The sequence below is a fragment of the Helianthus annuus genome, chromosome 1 (assembly GCF_002127325.2).
Source record: "Helianthus annuus cultivar XRQ/B chromosome 1, HanXRQr2.0-SUNRISE, whole genome shotgun sequence".
NCBI lineage: Eukaryota > Viridiplantae > Streptophyta > Magnoliopsida > Asterales > Asteraceae > Helianthus > Helianthus annuus.
The window spans coordinates 93973008-93979677 of record NC_035433.2 but is presented as its reverse complement, the minus strand read 5'-3'; positions in this window follow the sequence as shown (position 1 = coordinate 93979677).

Sequence of the window (6670 nt, the reverse complement as noted above, 5' to 3'; positions counted from 1 at the left end):
CATTTCCCTGATCCTATTACCTGTACCTATCAGTTCTTCACCGAACTGACGGAGTTCAGCTAGGTTTTCATTACTCATGGGAGGATTCGGGAGTGGTTCTGGGTCAAATTATGGAAGGAAGCTATAAGGACTGTTAACTATCTTTTGGAATTGCCAGTCATTGGTCCACCATTCCTCCATTTGGCCTAATGGTCTGGTATGAACTAGTGGGTATGGAATAGATGGTCCTAGGTTTAGTGGGAATTGAACTGTAGCCGGGTAAGAGAAGAGATTATTGTTGATAGGCTCTAAAACATCACAATTTTCCAGTAGGCGATCTATTTCGTCTTGGAACGTGATTTCCTCAGACTGTTTAGAGCTTTCGCCAATTTCTATTCCCTTTTGCTTCAGATCTATTCCTATTTCCTTTTCGGGTGGTTTCGAACTTTCTCCAGTTTCTATTTCCTTTCCCTTGCTCACGATCACAGGATTTTCTATTTTAGGGAGTCTCCTAGTGGCAGGTTTCCTATGGCGTACTTTCCTCCACCCTACGTATCTTCTCTTCTTTTTAGGTTTGGCTTTTTCCAGCGGTGGAGCTTTGAATTCCACAGGTTCTTCTATGTCAGCAATGTAACCAGTAAAGTCGTGAGAGACTCCGATAGGCACTGGATATAAGTTGAGATTCTGGAATGCTTCCGACATCTCATTCATGCTGCATAGCATATATGCAAAAATGCAATGTTAAAACTTTGGAACAAAGTTTAACAAACAAACACTGAAGTTTTATTGCATATTACTTTGTACAGAAACAACGGAAATAAACACACTGGGATTTTATTTATTTACTGGGTGGTGATTTCCCTTACTAGACCCAACTTATAGGATATTTAGAGGTTGGCATTTTCTGCTACAGTAGCTAGCATATATAGATTTGCCCATTTCTTGTCTATTTTATCTTCCCAAGGTGTACTATTACCCAACTCTTGGATTTCTGGGTTAAACCTAACTCTCTTGGTTCGGGGTTTCTTTTTCTCCTGACTCTTTTTAAGTATCGAATCCCTTTTCTCTGGGGAAAGAGGATTCTCATAGTTCGCCTTGCGGACAAAGATTCCTTCTTCTAGGTTTACTGGGTTTTTAGAAGAAGATGCAACATCTAGTTTGTGGTAAATAGCAGACAGCTTTTGCTTACCCATACTGTAACTAACAAATAATCAGTTAATAAAACATATAATCACAAAATAACAACTGGTAAATTTAAGTATTCTGTCAAATACTTAATTTAGTATTAGGCTTAATCAGTGGCTCGATCAGTGGCTCAATATTTATTAATTCTTAGCTCTGATACCACCTTCAACTGTCACGGCTCCCCGACCCACCCTAGACGGAGTCGGAGGCCGCGAGGCAGTTCCCGTGGTACTCGTGGTATTTATTTTATGCGACAGCGGAAGTCTTTGATTAACAGGATCTTTTCACCGGAAAATACTTGTTTAGTATATTACACAAAGTTTAAGGAATAAATCCCAAAATTTACAATAAGTTGATTTCACACAGAAATCTTTATTTTTCCAAAACATGTTTTATTTATTTATAATGAGCCACTTCCCTGAGCTTGATAGTGCTTTACTGCACTTTTCCTGGATCACACAGATCACCTGAAACATGTTTGAAAAAGGTTTTGTCAGCGGGGAAATACTGAGTGAATCATTCCATTTTCTAAAACGACCCGTTAGTTATAATTTACAGTATTAAGAGTGATTACAATGTTTCTATCAACCAGTTATCAAGAATGGGTATTTGTCACTCGACCGGATCTGTGACTGTGGTCATACCACTATTGGGTCCCGTTGCCCTAATAGTGACGGTTTACTCACACAGAGTAATAATCACTCACATAGAGTAATACTCACTCACATAGAGTGATAAAAATAGTAATGTGCACAATACCCCACATACCAGCTGTAATTTGGTGATTACAAAGACTTAATCCCTGTAATTATAATCTTTGAAAATAATTTGGAGTATTGTAATGCTTACTCACAAACTGTGAGAAAACAGTTTAAAAAGAAGAATGACTCACATTGCAGATTAACGAGCAAATAGATAATGCCTACTGATTAGCCTTGATTACACCTAGTTTAACACAATGCACACACAGGCAGGTTAGTAACTAATACAGCAGTTACGTCAATTCACGAGATTAAACCCTCACAACGATTAATCAGTGCAATACTCGATAATTCAATCGGATTCACAACGAATAACAGAGCATAGTCCGAATTCGAACAGCACTCTAATATTCAAGTCGAAATCACGATGATTAATCAAAGTACAAGCTCAATTGAGCAGCACCCGGATTATCGTTGGATAGTTATAATCGATCGGACGTTGAATCGTAATAGCGATCGAGTTATTACCCTGATTGCGGCAGCGTCTCGTGATCGTGTGTGTGTGTTGTGGACTGAATTGCATGTAACTCGACGTATACACAGAGTTTTCACGTTGTTTTAAGTCTCCAGTTTACATGCCAAGGTCGGCTATTTATAGCAGAAATTTCGACAAGCTTACGGACCGTATGCCTAACCCCTTACGGTCCGTAAGGGAACCTGGTCTGCTTACGGTCCGTAAGGACTAACCTTTACGGTCCGTAAAGGGTGCAACCTATTTCCTAGCCTAGCTGAGTTCGGTTGTAGCCTGGATGATTCAACAATTTCAACAAATAAGATTTGAGCAACGAATTAATTAAGATAATTATCAACTAGGGTTTGCCCCCCTCGAGTTTTAGGGGCCCTGATCCTGATTCCGATTGTTCCGGAAATTTCAGGGTTTATGCCAAATTACTTGGGTGTCTTAATTAGGGTTTTCTTATTGGATAATTATTATCCTAATTACCGGTTTTATTGACAGTTGTTACAAGGAATACCTCAAGGCATGAAGCCTAAGGTTTAGGATAAAGCATCTAGGGCTAGATGATTTGTAAACCATAGAGTAGTTATGGCACGAATAAGGATGAGGATTTAGGAAGGAGTTCCTAAGTCTACACATGTTTGGGTCCTAGGAAGGTTATAGACTAGGTTTAAGGCATGCTAATAACCTAATTCCCTATAACCAATGCTCTGATACTTATCTGTAACACCCCAATCGCGTAATACAACAACATGCTACGGAAATATCGGGGAGTCACGTTACAAATTGCTCACAACTACTGGTACTAAATTGTTTCAATATTATTAACATCGTTTTACAAACAAAGAATACATGTAATTGTCTTTTGATTAAAGAAGTCTAAGGTCCGGATGCAGTCCTACGTGTTGCATGCTTGAACAGTCAAAAGTCCTGAAACATATGTGAAAACAAAGTCAGCATAAAAATGTCGGTGAATACATAGGTTTTGTTAGCCAAATAAATGGCAAAACATTTGATATTGCAATACTTTGACAAATACGAGAGCTGTCAATTGAAAATAAATCTTGAAGCCAAAGGATGGCAAAAGTTTAGTATTGCAATACATAATCTTGATTGTGAAAACTCGTGGCAAAAATATTGTATATGGCAATATGATTATTACTAAGTAATTTTTATGCCATTTGAAATTGTACATTGTAATCTTGTTGAAATCATTGTAAAACTTGTTAATGTATTATTAGAAAACCAATTAAGGATTAATAATAACAGTTTTGAGATTAATCAAAACTTGTGAGAGTATTATATGAATCAAATCAATGATTCATGATAATACTTTAGATATCCTTCTAAGAATCTAACATATAAAGATATGGAAGATTCTAAGAAGATTTGGATAATCGAATATTGAAACAATCAGACAAAATCCTAATGTGATTCGGATAACGCTACAACAATAATAAAATAAGAACCCTTATATATAGGAAGTACCAGCGGCGTATCCACCATGTTCTTATTTTATTATACTCGTTTCGTTATCTAAACCACAACTACCACATAAACACATAAATTGTTAATCTGTCAATCAACTTGTAAGCACGCATTAAAGCACACAATGAATCCAATCAAGGACTCCAATATTAGTACTTTAAACATCCTACAAGAATCAACCTATGAAGATAGATAGATGCTATAAGGATCCGGTTTCTGTTACACAGTCTACTCACATACGCATTAAAGCACATGATGAATCCAATCAAGGACTCCAATATTAGTACTTTAAACATCCTACAAGAATCAATCTATGAAGATAGATAGATGCCATAAGGATTTTGGGTTCTGTTACATTGAATCATTGAATCAAAACAATCCTAAATCCTAATGCTGATTCGGGATAACGCCACGAAGGGTAATACAATAAGCACACTTATATATAGGAAGTATCAGCGGTGTATTCACCATGTGCTTATTGTATTATCTAGTTTCGTTATCTAAATCACCAACAATCTACACAAAAACCATAACTGTAGTCCTGTAAAGTATTTTCTTAAAAATCTCACTATGAAGATAGGAAGATCTAAGACTATACTTCAAACATCCTATAAGAATCAACCTATGAAGATAGATAGATCTCTTATGGATTTAGATAAACATGTATTTGCATAATCGGATACACATAAAAGCACTTAGTAAACACATATATGCCATACATTCAAAAAAATAAATCAGTTGCACATATGAATCACCCCAAAACATTTGAAAACGGTAAAAGAGGGGAACTATGTACTCGCCTAGGATTATGTGTAGGTCTTGTTCAAATGATATACCAAAGCTCACAGGGTCAAAAGTTCAAGTGTCGAAGTGGTTCCTAGTGTAACGGATACTATGTTAGTGAATCAACACCTAAATCGAAAGATCGGGTAGTATGAGGTCTCGTAAACCAAATGAGTATTGGAACTCATGTGATATGGTTTAACAAAGCCTACATTCTAAATCGGAACCTATCCTAAGTGCTTACGACCCATTGCGACCCGTTAAGGTAGTCTACGCTACTTTAACGCGTCGTTCGCGTGAATGCGCGTTCGAGACGCCTAACTAGTCCTATGACAAGTATTATACGCCTTAACACATCTAAGGGCATGTTTGGCTAAGCTTTTTGAAACAACTTATTAACTTATTGGCTTTTTGAAATGTCATAAGCTCCAAAATGATGTTTGGCAGTGAGGGTGTATGTGAGGGGCAAAAGCCAATAAGTCAATAAGTCACTCAATACTGACTTTTCCAAAAAGCTAATAAGTCAATAAGTTGTTTCAAAAAGCTTAGCCAAACATGCCCTAGTTATGTTATATAATCAGTTTAGATGTCAAAACATGTGTTACATATTCTTAAAATGAAATTATGCGCAAAAGGGCATTTTGGTCATTTTCCTAAGGCATATAAACTACCTATCATACAACTAACTAAACGAAGTGACCATAAGGTATAACCTCGGAAGGTTATTCCCTATACAACTATGGTCACAAAATATGTTTGGTCAGATCCTAATGATCGACCAAACGGGTCGGGTTCGAAAGTCTAAGCAGTTGTTTAGACCGCTTATCTTACGACCCTATATAAGCACTAACTAAGAATGACGAGTTAAACATGTTAAAACATGTTTAACTAAGTTTGAAAACAAGTTTGATATCAAAACAAAGTGTTTTGATATTCAAAGATAGCTTTGTTGCAAAATACGTGTAAACACGTACTTTGACCGAAACTATCACTCGTCACTACGCCTAATCAATGTGGTAATCAGTAGGTATAGTCGCAAGGGACTATAACCATCGTGATTACGCTCACGTTGCAAAGTTCGAACGAACTTTGTTGACCAATTCGTGATCAAAGCAGAAAGTCAAACACTGTTTGACTTTCACGCTTGAAATACATAAACAAGCATGAAAGAAACTTACAAAGGGTCCAAGAAATGAAGATTTGATCAAGAACAACTCAGGTATGAAGCCTTCATAGATGAGAGCTTCAACTTAGAGTTGAATTTGAATCAAATGTGAGTTAAATGAATGAAATCAAGTGGGTATTTATAGAATTTCAAGAACTGTTAGGATTGTTTCCTGAAAATTGAGTTTCAATCTGGACCGTATAAGTAAGGCACACTGATTTGGGATACTAGGGGTGTCCAAAACCAGCATACGGTATTGAGAAAGTTACACAAAAGACCCTCACGTTCAAACAGGTTGCTGAAAAATGGATTCTGCCCAGGTGTAGGCGTATGTTTAGGGTATGTTTACCTTATGATCAAGTTCTAGAATGTTCGTTATAGTACGAATCAGAAGACTTTCACAGTTTGACGTAAATAGTCCCTGTGATCGAATAAACTTGTTTTTGACACACCAAAGCCTTCAAAAGTTAGTTGTAAGTGATATAAAAGTTATTTAAGGTATGTTAAGCCTATGTCACTTTTTCAGAGTGTTTGTCGCATGAAACTGATTACGTTTACGCATCAGTTCGCGTTTAACTTTCCAAAAAGCGATTTAAAGCTTGAAATCGAACCAGAATCAAAACGTGAAATTGTAAAACACAAATAAACAAATTTTGAGACCAAAACACGTTGTTTCTTTGATAAAAGATATTGCCCTACATCGTGGTGTTTACGGAGCACAAGTGTCACAGTCTAGACTCGAGAAGGAATCCTAGTTCGCTACAATCGAAGCTCTGATACCAAACTGTCACACCCTGACTTTTGCGGAAGCGTGATTATGTGTGACTTGCTTAATGTCATTGCATTCAATCA